A 15393-nucleotide genomic window follows, 5' to 3' on the forward strand; every position below is an offset into this window, starting at 1 on the left:
ATTTAATCAAGGAGTCACTTCAGTTTTGTCCCTCGTTGTGATAACAGTGAATAAAAAAGAAGAAAGGATGGAAAAGAGCCAAGAACGTATACTTTTTCTGTATGAGTTCAAACTCGGTCATGAAGTAACGGAGGCAACCAGGAATATTAACAGCGCATTTGGAGCTGGTACGGTAAGCGAACGAATCATACGGCGGTGGTTCAAAAAATTGCGGTCAGGTGACGTAAACCTTCAAAGTGAGTCACGTGGACATCCAGGACCATCGATTGACAACGGCAAGCTGCGTTTGCTAGTCGAATTCGACACACGTCAGTCTGTGAAAGACATTGCAGAGAAACTGGACGTACACTATTCGACAGTTTTCCGGCACTTGCAATAACTTGGAAAGGCGAAAAAGCTCCAAGTTCCAAATGCCCTTACGGAGCAAAAAATTGGTACTTTGAATGGAAATTTGCAGTTCTTTAGTCTCCCGCTACAGAAGCGGTCACTTTTTACATAGGATAGTGACATGTGATGAAAATCCTGGGGGTTTAACGTGAGCATCTGCCGTGTAGGCATAATCCCACGGCCCTCTTCGAACACGGATTGATTTTGGGACCACAATCAGAGCCACGCCATGACTGGCACAGCGGTACTGGTTTATACTGAGTGCAGGCTCAGCATTCATACCAGTGGATGCGAGGCCTATCTAACACCTCTGCAGCAACTAAGGGGTACGGTACCCGAGTTATACAGCGCAACTCCACGCTTGAGCTCCGAGGAGCTCTGCCCACGATGTAGACATAACCACAACCACCATGAAACTCCCACTAGGGGGCCAACCACAAATAACCGGGCCGAGAATACATCCTCTAAGAATTCTCCCGGAGCATATGCTCTCAGAGGGCCGTCCTGGTTCCCATGGTACCAGATAACCTCCGGTGAGGCTTTGTGGCCAAAGCCACTTCAGATGAGTCCCTTGCAGACTCGGGTCTGATCGCCCTCCTCGAGTACGTGGGGACGGAACTCCCAATGGGTTAACTGGAATCAGTCCGAAGCGGAGAGTGACATGTGATGAAAAACGGATATTATACGACAATCGACCGATCAGCACAATGGCTAGATGCTGATGAGCCACCGAAGCATATACCAAAACCGAGCCTCCATCCGAAAAAGGTAATGAAGACTGTTTGGTCTGATCGCTCTCCTCGAGTACGTGGAGACGGAACAGTGACATGTGATGAAAAGTGGATATTATACGACAATCGTCGCGGATCATCACAATGACTAGATGCTGATGAGCCACCGAAGCATATGCCGAAATCGAGCCTCCATCCGAAGAAGGTAATGGTGACTGTTTGATGGTTTACAGTTGGAGTTATCCACTATTCTTTTTTTGGCATCTGGAGAAATGATAAATGCACAGAAATACTGTGCCCAACTTGAGTAAATGCACTAAAAATTGAGTATTTAACGGCCGAGATGAGTCAACAGAGATGGTGTGATACTCCATCACGACAATGCACGATCACATGTCTCCAGAACAACGGTTCAAAAGTTGAACGAATTGCAGTATGAGACTCTGCCTCATCCAGCATATTCACCGAACATTTCGCCAATCTACTACCACTTTTTTAAGCATTTGGATCATTTTTTGGTGGAAAAACAATTTAGGAATCAAGAGGCCATCAAAATCGCCTTTGACGAGTTTATCAACACCCGGAAATTGGACTTCTACGAAACTGGCATACATGCTCTTATATCTCGCTGGGAGAAATGTTTTGAATCGACTGACAAGTATTTTGATTTTTGTAAGCTTTACAATCGTTTTAAATTTTAGTATCAAATCAGCCATTTCATGTGCAACAACCTAAAATCAACGCTCCCTTGTGATTATGGAGGCATTCAAATCCTACTTTAGCAATGGGAGCTAGGTTTTCTTTATTTGTAACATCATTGTTGTATTTGCCAGGCATTCATGCTGTTTATTTTTAGCAGTAATAACCAACGTTTCTGTCAAAAAGCAACATTCTTTGTAGTGGATATATTTTGGCGTCAAACAAAATTGAATTTAACAAAAAACGTTATATGATCCGAACTCGTAATTGTGTTCTTTACTTTTAAGTCAGTTATTATGTCAACATTATATATAACCGGAGAACTTATCGTACTAATATAAATAACATGCCTTGGGCGATTAGTTAGTTAAATTCTAACGACGTCCTGGATACAGTTCTCCCAAGACAATTTCACCGCTTCCTCATACTGGCAACGTTCACCAGCAATTTACTGGCATCATCAATAATTTCCGAAGTGTGGGTGGCATTCCATTGTCGAGCTCCTTCCTATGACGACTGCATCAAGGGTCCCTTACTTAGTCATAAATTAACAGCTTATCTTTAATATGAACCTTTTTAAACTTTTGTGAAAAAAAAACCTTATTAAAATCAATTCACTGTCTGTCTGTCTGTCACACGCAATTTTCTCCAAAACGGCAAAACCGATCCGGACGAAATTTGGTGGACAGATGGGAATTATGAAATCCCACGCATACCAAGAGTGACATAAATTTAGGAGCAGTTTAAAGGGGACTCCCCATACATTCAAAGGGGGGATTTAAAATTTTTTGTTCACTATGGGTATAGTCGTGTAGGGTATCAAATGAAAGGTCTCGATTAGTACGAAACTGACTGGCGTGAAATGCAAACTGCGAGTAAGGAGTCAAAATGTACTCATTTAAAGTGAGATACGACTCATTTTCGAAAACTATCCAGCCCAAAAATCCTGAAAATGGATGGCCCGTGACCCATGTGTTTAATCTATTGGTGTGTCGGTCTATCGATGACATTTAGGCGGTGTTATTGTGTGTATTTTCCCACTCCGTGTGATAAGCCGTAAACAGTTGTGCGATGTCACATGCCCGCAATCCCTTGGGCGCACACCAATGTATAGAATTGCATTGTCGCCACTAACACCAGACTTTATGCTCGAAACTTTTCTCCTGCAATTATCGTCGACAGTCGAAGATGTGCTGATGATTTTTCTCTACGATAAAATTTAAAACAATCCGCTGGGTATTGAATCTCCTATATTTTTCTTAGTTCCGATAATGGGTTGATTAGCTGGTGAGTATTGTGCTAGACGTTCTGTATGAATTGACTAACCATTTGAACATTCGGCACAATTCCAGCGGAACTCTTCGCGGCTGAATTCGTCACTTTTATGTTGGTCAATCCTGTATTGTGATGATGATGTATTTATCCGTAACCGTATATTTATAATATTTTTTCAACTCAAATTAACTTAATTCACACACGTCTGTCCGCAGTAAAGGCTGGAGGCAGAAGAGGCCGGTTGTTCTCCATGCGGTCCCTCTGCCTCCAACCAACGGCACTTTTTCACCGCTGGCTCTCCACTCCTGTGGCGAGTTCTTAAATGCGTGGAGAGCGCTGGTAGCGTCATCTAACCGCCCGCATTCGCAACCTTCGAAATAAATTTCGAATGCTACGAATCCTGCTGCGCCACAGTATCTTTAGTCGGCGTCCGTTGTGATCGGCTATGTAAATTAACAAGATGTTGGAAAATGCTGTATCACTGGTCAGTTGCCACTTGGATTAGATAATGACCGTGATGAGGAAGCAAACTAAACTTTTTTCAGTGACTGATGGAAGTCAAACTGTGGCGCAGGTATTACTGGACATGACAATGGCTGTACATTTGGTATTTCTGGTCGCTGGAAGGTGACTCGAAACTTGTGGTTCCACAGTTGACGTTGGTAAAGTATCGGATACACTGGTTTGAGCCATTCAGTTGACTCGCTAGCAGATCTGTCGTTGATATCAATTCAGAAAAGTGTAGAAGAGACTCAACTAATAACCTGATTTGGACCAGTGTAAGGCTGAGTTGATAATCTTTTAATCGGATTGGAAAATATGGACTTGGATGAGAATTGATTGATTATTACGAGGAATGGTTTAGGCTGCAAAAATGTGTGAGTCGGTACTGGAACCGTTATCTGCAAACTATTTTCTGAGAGTTCTAACAATTATTCCGAAAGCGAATTCTGCCGAGAAACTGCTTGTTACGCAGGCTTGCATCATCGATGCTTCTGCGGTCACTCTAAAATTTGGGAAACCATATAGAGCCATCCGTTTTAGGCAAGAGGAGAGTCGACAATACCAACATATAATTGAACTTCTGTTTAGTTATCTTTGACTTTCCGGGTGTAAGTTAACGAAGCTTATCTGTCACCGGAGGGCTATCCATAAGAATATGATGTCGAACTGGGCGCTTGATGTGAAATTGCAGGGACAGAATAGTCACATTTGAGAAGTGCTTAGGTACTGCATCGTCTTATTTTTCTTTACCGTTTGTCTCGTTCAGAAGCGGAGTTGGCCCGCCGTGATCCGTTGCACGATTTTGTTTTATCAAAGGCCTGATCTGGAGGCAACCGCGAGGCCTTGAAATCACCAACCACCGTGGTTTTGTCGGCCTTTTGGTCGCTTACAATCGTTCAGACCAATTTTGGCAAGTGAATTCTCGTTAGGGTGATTTCGTGCAACCCCATATCGATCGCGAATATCCTCATTTCGGATGTGATCAAGGCGTGTCACCTCACTAGCCCAAAACAACACCTTCGTCTCCGTTACCGCGAGACGCCGTTCATTGGCTTTTCTAGTCTGCTAACACTCAGAACCGTAGAGGTCGACCGGATGGACGATGGCATTGACCGAAGATATTTGAATCGCTCAGTTCTGGATGGGTCACTGCCAATGATAGGGGCTGTTTCATTTGGATCGATCGACAAAAATTCAATTATTTTGCGCCACTTGCTATATGTGAAGAGATTCACAGATTCATAATTTCTAAACATTTGAGGACATTTTGCTTTCTTGCTTGTATGAACCTCTCATCGTGTGAAGCATCCTGCAAAAGTCTATGGCCTTTTTCCGGTCCTCTATATCACGTGCCTGACTAACAATTTTCTGTACCGTTTGCTCTTTTTTAGTTGAAGGTGTTTTCACATTTCTTTTCTTTAAAAGAAATTATCTCCATATCAGATGTATGTCTGCTTCGCTTACTAAGCATGTGCCCGGATAATCTTTGTGTGGGGGATTTCAATTTGAGGAAGGCACTAGCGGTTTAGTGGTGTACATTTCAGAAGCATGGGAAATTTGAAGATGCAATGAAATTACTGAGTTAATGTTGCAATACGTGTTCAAATCATAATACAGATTATTACAAGATGGTAGAATTAAATAAAAAGACGATGAAAGTATAGAAATAATTTACGATTTCAACGAAAATAAATTGATATTATATACATTTTCAGCGATATTTGAATTCTTAAATGGAATCAAAATAAACTCGTTTAAATCTAAAGTCTCTAGATAAATCACAATCAAATTGAACGAATCTAGAATATGAATTCGAGATAATTAGTGTTTAGTGATGCAAATTGCCAAATTAAAGTACACACGGGAAAAAATATTGTAATTTATAAGACTTAGAGTTACATACATTGTAATTTATAGAACTATAGGATCAACTGTTTTTGTTTTTTGTTTGTTTTCGTTGTTGTTGGCTATACTCTGTTGCTTTTATGTTGTCATTTGTTTGAAGGGGTGATATTTTATTCAAGTCTGTTCTCAGTCAAATCCTCGAAAATTTATTATGCAGCTATTCTTCTCAACAGTATTTTGGCTATGACCAAATAACAGTATTGACGGTTTCTTTTATATTCAATCTTTTCTGGATATAAGAGCGTATGACTAATATGCATTCAACGTAGATACATAGAACTTGGAGTAGACGAATATCATTCCAGGCAATATTTTAGTTGAAATTAGCTAATATTATTACTAAAAGGATTTGTTACTATTCTAAGAATATTTTATTAGTGATATTTTTGATTTACTCGTGCTCAATATGATAATATTTTCATTTTTACCATGTCTACATATAAACTTTCATTACAAGTGTAAACTATATCTCACGAAAAAAATTTAAATTTAATATTATTCAAATAATATTTGAAAGAAAATACTGACGTATAATGACGAACAAATGTAAATGTATTGGATGAAAATAAAAAAAAAGTATATTTGAATTAAACTGTAGCCGTTGAATTTATTTTCCGAAACTTTAAATGACTATGTCTACCCAAGTTCCATTTGATATTTAAGGTTTTCTTCAATTTTAGCTTCTTGTCCTCTAAAACAAAGTTTTTTGAATTTCGTTATTCATAAACTTTATCAAACCTTATCAAAATCGGTTTACTGTCGGTCTGTCTTTTTGTTTGACAGGAGTGGAAATCTTAGAAAGACACTGCCACGCCAGGTTGCAACAGTATGTGGGTTTCTCACCTACTAAAACTACCCCAACTATCTCTTTCTTCCTTCTCAGCGGAACCGTCGCAAAGTGCGGGGAGGAATGCGCTCCAAGCGACCAAGCCTTCCACTCTTCGCGCTCTAATGCGTACTTCGCTTTTCCAAGTTCCATGTGCCTGAAACCTTTCGATTACGGAGTGCACTGCGCACCAGTTTCCTCCCAACTTCAGCATTTCTGTGACGATGTTCTGATGATTTATGCAGGTTTTCAGATATTCTTTCAGGCTCTTCCTCTCTATGCAAAATTGTGAACAGTAAATAATGGAATGCACTGTGTCAAGATGCGCAACTATATTCTAGGCAAAAGGTAGAATCATCAAACTTGTACCCTGATAGGAATAGGGTTAGCTGGTAGTTAATATTGTCGTGTCGTCACTGAATCCATCCCTCAACACGGGGAATGAGAGGGTGAGTCCAACGATCTCTCTGCGAGTCATCCCACCGTTGCTGCCATTTTTCTAACGACTTGCTACGGCAAGGTATTTTGTATCCATTTCATCATCATCATCAACGGCGCAACAACCGGTATCCGGTCTAGGCCTGCCTTAATAAGGAACTCCAGACATCCCGGTTTTGCGCCGAGGTCCACCAATTCGATATCCCTAAAAGCTGTCTGGCGTCCTGGCCCACGCCATCGCTCCATCTTAGGCAGGGTCTGCCTCGTCTTCTTTTCCTACCATAGATATTGCCCTTATAGACTTTCCGGGTGGGATCATCTTCATTCATACGGATTAAGTGACCCGCCCACCGTAACCTATTGAGCCGGATTTGATCCACAACCGGACGGTCATGGTATCGCTCATAGATTTCGTCATTGTGCAGGCTACGGAATCGTCCATCCTCATGTAGGGGGCCAAAAATTCTTCGGAGGATTCTTCTCTCGAACGCGGCCAAGAGTTCGCAATTTTTCTTGCTAAGAACCCAAGTTTCCGAGGAATACATGAGGACTGGCAAGATCATAGTCTTGTACAGTAAGAGTTTTGACCCTATGGTGAGACGTTTCGAGCGGAACAGTCTTTGTAAGCTGAAGTAGGCTCTGTTGGCTGACAACAACCGTGCGCGGATTTCATCATCGTAGTTGTTATCGGTTGTGATTTTCGACCCTAGATAGGAGAAATTGTCAACGGTCTCAAAGTTGTATTCCCCTATCCTTATTCTTGTTCGTGCTTGTGTTTGACCAGTGCGGTTTGATGTTGTTGGTTGATTCGTCTTCGGTGCTGACGTTGCCACCATGTATTTTGTCTTGCCTTCATTGATGTGCAGCCCAAGATCTCGCGCCGCCTGCTCGATCTGGATGAAGGCAGTTTGAACGTCTCGGGTGGTTCTTCCCATGATGTCGATATCGTCAGCATAGGCCAGTAGTTGGGTGGACTTGAAGAGGATCGTACCTCTTGCATTCACCTCAGCATCACGGATCACCTTCTCGAGGGCCAGGTTAAAGAGGACGCATGATAGCGCATCCCCTTGTCTTAGACCGTTGTTGATGTCGAATGGTCTTGAGAGTGATCCTGCTGCTTTTATCTGGCCTCGCACATTGGTCAGGGTCAGCCTAGTCAGTCTTATTAATTTCGTCAGGATACCGAATTCTCTCATGGTCGTGTACAGTTTTACCCTGGCTATGCTATCATAGGCGGCTTTAAAGTCGATGAACAGATGGTGCAACTGTTGTCCATATTCCAACAGTTTTTCCATCGCCTGCCGCAGAGAGAAAATCTGATCTGTTGCTGATTTGCCTGGAGTGAAGCCTCTTTGGTATGGGCCAATGATGTTCTGGGCGTGTGGAGCTATCCGGCCTAGCAAGATAGTGGAGAATATCTTATAGATGGGACTCAACAACGTGATACCTCTATAATTGCTGCACTGTGTGATATCTCCCTTTTTATGTATGAGACAGATTATGCCTCGCTGCCAATCGTCAGGCATTGATTCGCTGTCCCATACCTTGAGCACAAGTTGATGAACCACTTGGTGTAACTGGTCGCCTCCATATTTAACCAATTCGGCTGTAATTCCATCGGCTCCTGGCGACTTATGATTTTTCAGCCGATGAATTGCACGGACTGTTTCTCCTAAACTTGGTGGTGGCAGTATTTGTCCGTCGTCTTCAGTTGGCGGGACCTCCAACTCGCCGATGTTCTGGTTGTTCAGTAGCTGATCAAAGTACTCAACCCATTGCTCTAATATGCCCATTCTGTCGGAAATCAGATTTCCCTTTTTGTCTCGGCAGGATGAGCATCGAGGTGTATAAGGCTTCATCCTGCTGACTTGTTGGTAAAACTTCCGCGCCTGGTGCGGTTGCTCCCTGTACTTTTCTAGTTCACAGACTTGTTGGTTCTCCCAGGCTTCCTTTTTCCGTCTGTGAAGTCGCTTCTCCGCTCGACGGAGTTCGTGATAAGTCTCTGCGCGTGCCCGCGTTCTTTGAGAATGCAACATTACTCGGTATGCGGCATTCTTCCGTTCCGTTGCTAGCTTACATTCATCGTCAAACCAGCCGTTCCGACTCCTTTTGCGGCTGGGGCCAAGTATATTTGTGGCCGTATCCATGATAACGTTCTTCAGGTGGTTGTGAAGATCATTAGTTGATGCTTCATCTCCAGGTCCTCTATTGACTGCGGTTATTGCGGCATCCATTTCCCTCTTATAGGTGTCGCGGAGGGTTGTGTTGTGGATGGCTTCAGTGTTCACTCTCACCTGATTGTCAGAGGGGATTCTAGGTGGTATTGTTATTCGAGCTCGGAGCACCATGCCAACGAGATAGTGATCCGAGTCTATATTGGCCCCCCTATATGTTCTGACATTCATCAAGGCTGAGAGGTGGCGGCGTTCGATCAACACGTGGTCAATTTGGTTGAAAGTGGTCCCGTCTGGAGAGGCCCACGTATGTTTGTGGACCGCTTTCCGCGCAAACCAGGTACTTCCAACAACCATTTCGTGTGACCCTGCTAATTGAATAGTCCGCAGTCCGTTATCATTTGTTTTTTTCGTGTAAGCTATGGGAGCCAACGTATCGCCTGAATACGGGCTCCTTCCCTACTTGGCTGTTAAAATCCCCAAGTATGATTTTGATATCATATCTGGGACAGGCTTCGAGGGTTCTTTCTACTGCCTCGTAGAAGGTATCCTTCTCCGACTCTGCAGTCTCCTCTGTAGGGGCGTGAACGTTTATGAGGCTTATATTTCTAAACTTGCCTCGCAAGCGCAGAGTGCATAGCCGTTCGCTTATACTTTCAAAGCCGATAACAGCAGGTTTCATTTTTTGGCTGACTAAGAAACCTACTCCGAGCACATGGTTTACTGGATGGCCGCTATAATATATGGTGTAGTGGCTCTTCTCCAGGAAACCGGTCCCTGTCCATCGCATCTCTTGCAACGCTGTTACATCAGCCCTATATTGGGACAGGGTATCGGCTAGCTGCTTATCAGCTTCATCTCTGTACAGGGAGCGCACGTTCCATGAGAAAATGCGCAAATCGTTGTTCCTTTGTCGTTGCCGGGTCCGTCGTTTTAAAATCCGTCCTATCCGAGGCTCCTGTTGTGGCTTCGTAACAGGTTGTTTTCCGTGTAGGGTTGTCAGCCCTACCCAACCCCCAACCTGGAGGACCAGTTGGTACAATTTGTCCCGTTTTTAGGCGCGGGAGACTCGCCTTCATCCTTCTCCGTCTGCAGCTTTTCGTCAAGAAAGAGCTCCCAGCGGTCACCACGTGGAGGTGGAGATAGGGTTTGGTAGTAGAGCTGTTGGTGTTGGTTCAGCAGGCATTTCCCAGGTTTTATGCTCCATCGTGGGTACCAATCCACGTTTCGCCCCGGGACCTATACTACCCTTTGAATGTATCCTTTTCAGGTAGATTAATTCTTCTTTTCTCGTACAGACAGCGTGCCTCACTTATCAGAATGTCCATCGAGATCATTCTCGCAATACCACATGCTACTTCACTTGAGATTGTCCTGAAGGGACTGCACTCCCTTAGCCCCACTAAGTAGTAATTCACGTCTACTCTCCTCCGATTTCTCTCACACGCTAGTGCTTCGTATAATAGTGTAGAGCGAATCACTTTGGCTACAAATAAACTGCGGCTGTATCTTGGACCTCCAATGTTAGACATCATCCGTGCTAACGATACGCCGGTATTTGCGCCCTTCTCATAGGCATAATCTTCAAATCTTCGCTTCAATCACTACCCTTAGATATTTAAGCAGCTTTGAAGTGATTACCCACTACAGATGCATCAAAAGACGGCCAGAAGGGGAGCATCCTACCACCAATGGCTTTAAATCGTCAGACTGGCAACGGTCCCAGAACATAGGAGAGGCTGTATCAACTTATTCACAGATTTGTCATGTCCGTAATCCGTCTGTATCAGCAGGTATAGTTCCTTCGCAATCCGATGATTCCGGGGTTGTATTTAACGTCTGTAGCCCGTCTGAATCTGGCAAGTCCATAGTATCTTTCAACGATAACTTTATACAAGTAATCGGAACACCCAACTCGGATTCGTCCATAAGCATTGTAGCCAATACTGTCAATTTAAATGAACATCAAATAAATACAATACACCCGTTACACTGTCAATCCCTTCGCCGGATTTATCTGGGTAGGAGACATATGAACATGTACCTAGACACTGGCTCCCGTATTACATTCGACTGCGGAGATATCAGGAAGCTCGAGAGCGAATCATGGGCATCTCGGAGCTGCATGACACCTACCCGCTTAAGCGTTCCATTCTCCGAGACCGCGATTACTGGGCTGGACGAAAGAGGGCACATTAATTCCTTTCGTCGGTAGTGTTAGCGGACAAGGGGAGACTTATAATCATATGTGGACTAGGGTGATGTCTTTGGGGTAAGGATGTACTGGGCTTGGTGGACACCGGAGCTTCGGTGAGTTGTATTTCCGTTAAATTCGTTGAGCAAGTCTCGCGTGAAAAATTATTCCCCATCCGAAAATTACGCCTCACTTTAAAAAGGGCAGATAGGACTCCTCATTCCACGCTAGGAAAGGTTCCTGCTGCGGTTAAGGGGATCTACAGCTGACCTGGAGTTCTCGATCACTCCCAGCCTAAGTCAAAACCTGTATTTATTTGCCAGTTGATTTTGTTCGCGCTTTTAATTTAGCACCTGGCCTTTTTCTAACAAATGGTATTCCATCTTCGCGGGATTCGAGAGCTTTAGAGACTGCCGATGACACCTGTGGCCAGCGGCATGTTCTGTCGTCCGCGTAGGAGCTTCAGCTGCAAACTGCGATATACATGTTTCCCTCTTTCACCAATCAAGGACTAGCACGCACATCGTTGGTATCGCATCACATTAATGTAGGAGATGCCAAACCGATGCAACAAACGGTATCGCCAGCTGTGGAGAAGCTTTTGTACGCGGAGGTAAATCGACTGTTTGAATTGGGGGTCGTCGAGAAGTTGTCGTTCAACCAGGCGAGGTAAAAATGTGTCAAGTCAATCTCTGCACGGCAAAGGGTGCTTATTCCATGCCGCTCATTGATGGGATCTTGAATCGGTTGCCTAAGGCCTTCTTGCAGATACCCCTCGATGAGGCGTCAAGGGATAAGACCGCCTTCGTCATCCTAGGTAGACCCTTGAACCAGTTCCGAACAATGTTCTTCGGATTGTACAATGCTTTGATTCCAGCCCATCTGAGGAATCAGGTATTCGTTTAGGTTGCGGCTCATCTGAATAGCACGTGTTTGACTATCAATGTGGAGAAAGGCCATTTCGCACGGAAGGAGGTGAAATATTTGTGTCATATCATCGGACATGATCATCGGACTGATAAAATAAAGGCTATTGTGGAGCTTCCACTAATTAAATCAGTGAGATAGTTGTCCCGTTTCTTTGGTGTCTGCGGCTGGTACCGTAGGTTCATCCGCGATTTCGCTGCTGTTACAACTCCTTTGACTAATATGCTATGTAAGGGTCGGCGGTTCGAATGGACCGATGATGGAGTCCAAGCGTTTCATTAACTGAACACGGCGCTTACTTCCGCTCCGGTGCTGCATAATGCAAACTTAACCAAACCGTTTTCTATGCATTGCGACGCCAGCAAAATATCGATATATGTCGAATAAAAACCACAAGCAGCGACGGAAACGGTGTTGCGTTTTAATCCCTTAACCTTTAGGTTGTTTCGCGACGAAACCGATTAACGGCACCGGGAGGACAAGGAGCCCATTGTACAATGCGTTCCACAAGCGAGAGCGCCCAATACTGAGCCTTGTGGTACTCCTGCTGTAACTTGCTTTGCTTTGGTCCCTCATTCGTATCGTACCAAAGTGTCCTTTCGGAGAGGTTAATTAAGTAATTAGGGATATCCGTTTTGACCAAAGTTTTATTTACTCCCAGCTGGCTGAATTGAAAGCATTTTTGACGTCCAATCTTACCAAGGCACTACATTTATTGTAAAAAATCACGAGCCAGCTTCAACAACACGTCTACGGTTGCGGTATGCGCCCATCTCATCCCCTTCTTAACAACTCAGGGGTTATAGTCTGCCTCCGCATAAACTTCCTTAAGGCATTCTCGCTTGCTGGTGCGTATAGCCTACTTAATTCTACCTCGAAGGTTCATGTGTACTTCCCGTTTCTCTTCGAAGTCTGGTTTTCTTCTAGATCGTTGGCAGATGCTTCTTGCTTAAAAGCATGTAGCCTCCGACTCCGGGATTTCTTCGTTCCAACTATAGTTTGACCGCCTATTGGCGAGAATTCGCCGCCTCGGTATGGCACTATCGCAGGCTCTCATGATGCGTCTCATCATTTGTGCTACTTTTTCTGAAGTCCCACCATCGGGATTAGGACCTCCAGATAGCATCTCGATGAATGCATCCATCTCTAAAGGTTTTTTCACGGATCAAGCCCTATTTCCATGCTTCGCAAGAATGTAAGTCGTCCTATGGCCCCATTTGTATCTGGGTGGTGGACACTATGACAGTGCTCACTGATAAACCAGACCATCCTCCTCGCCAATGTGGTATTCACGTATATCAAATCGTGTATGACACCCGAGCCTGTCCCTCGAGAAGTGGACAAATTTCTGGTATTTGCAAGCACCAAGTCCAGCCCCGCTGCGCTATTCGAGCAAAATACGGCTCCTGGTATTCGTAGTTTGACTGACCAATCCATATACCACGCTTTGAAATCACCCGCTAGCATTTTAGTTTTTCGCCTTGTTGCATCCTAAACTAGCATACTTAGAGTTTCCTCGAATTGCTTCATCGTCATCCATGGTGGAGCATAGCATCTATATATGTAGTTGCTATCTATTTTTGCTCTAAGGAATCCAACTTTCGGGAATTCCATCGTTTTCTGGATAACCTGATTACCACATGGCTTTTCAGTTATCTTTGGTCCAGGTTCCACCGTCATTGTTACGATAATGCTTGATGATTATGGACACTTCGACTTCCTTCTAATATATGGTTTGTGAGAGTTGGTTTTGAGCTGCCTCGCAATGGTTGAGATTGGTTTGTATCAAGCTAATTTCTTCATTATCTCCAAGGGTCTTTGAAATACTGGGCATCTGCTGCTGCCCGCGACATGCCGACAATCAACACCCTTTTTCCCCTTACAAAGCATACATCCAGGGTCAGTTTTGAACTCCTTGAATGTATGGTTTTCTCCTGTACGTTTCCTGTAAATTTTTGACGTATAATCACCGGTGCATATAGCCGTTATGTGGCTAAATTCAAGGCCTTCCAAAGCAGCGCTTGAGGGACACCTGCTTTCTTTTTTGACAAACGACCCAAAGTATTTTTACTTTACCAGCCACTAGCATTTTGTACGTCGGTTCAGCTGGTAAGCTGATAGTTGCTGTTTGCGCACTTCCCTACGCCTTTCTAAGCGCTCTGATTGTAGACTCTTGCAAATCGAGCGTTTTTCTAGGATCACGCGGACATCCCACATCGTCTTGATTTCATCAATGTTTTTACATTATATCACAATCTCCTGCTATTTGGTCCGTAATTGTGTTTGTTCTGTTAAGGACTTCTCTACTTTACCAAGGAAATTTTCACTTTACCCGAGAACTTCTACAGTTTCATCTCCTTTTTGGGAACGTCCGATACGGCTGACGCTTTCTCCAGGTTCATCACTTTGAGATCGGATTTGGATCCACGCTTCTCGATATCTTTTCAAGATTTCTGGTAACGGGTCAGAATGGCAGGCGAATCTCGCTGATTTTGGTAAACGAGGCGGCTTTCCGTTTCTGCGAGTAGTCGCGGATGCACTACGTAACGTAGAGACAAGCAAGTGAGGCTCCCGTTCGAGCCTGATCCCAATGTCTCGTCTATTTGGAACTGTCGTCAATTTTTGTTTGTTTGAGGATAGAGTGGTTCTGAATACGCCATCAACTTATGGATAAGTTTGCCTCCGTCCTGAAGAATGAAACGGTCAGCTAAACTATTTAACCGTGTGGCAGTTTTCTTGTTGGAACAGTGTGCCGCCAATGAGGAGGCAGTGGAAGTTACACTATCTACAAACCTCTCACCATTTTTCCCGCCATAATCCTCATCATCATATTTTCTTGACACGTCGGAATAAGTTGTCACCTTGGCATTCAGATCATCCATCACGATCGCAATGTTACTTTTATGAAGCCTACACAAGACTATTAAGCTGTTCCTAGAAACTTTCCTCTGTATCGGACCCTCCGTTGGTGCGTAACACTGCACTATTCAAACGTTCCTCGTTCTGAACCACAGGCAATCACCCTGTTCGAATTTCCAATCTTCTGCTCACATTGGAGTCTTCTGCTCACATTGGAGCAGTGGATATTGCATTGCATATTCCCAGCTTAACAGTAAATATTATCAGCCTGAACGGGATTTATCTCATCCCGTGAGGGGCCTAAGTGTTGGACGACCATTTATACTGTAGTAACTCGTGGAAGCAGTGCTCAAGCTGTTGGCAGCAGGAAGAGTAAGTCGTCTTAGGGAGCAGGTGGCAATAAAACAATGCCTTGGCTTCGGTCATATCGCGAATGATAAGTCGAAGCAATGCAGAAGATGCGGAGCGGTGAGC

This window comes from Hermetia illucens, chromosome 6 (genome assembly GCF_905115235.1).
Source record: "Hermetia illucens chromosome 6, iHerIll2.2.curated.20191125, whole genome shotgun sequence".
Classification (NCBI taxonomy): Eukaryota; Metazoa; Arthropoda; class Insecta; order Diptera; family Stratiomyidae; genus Hermetia; species Hermetia illucens.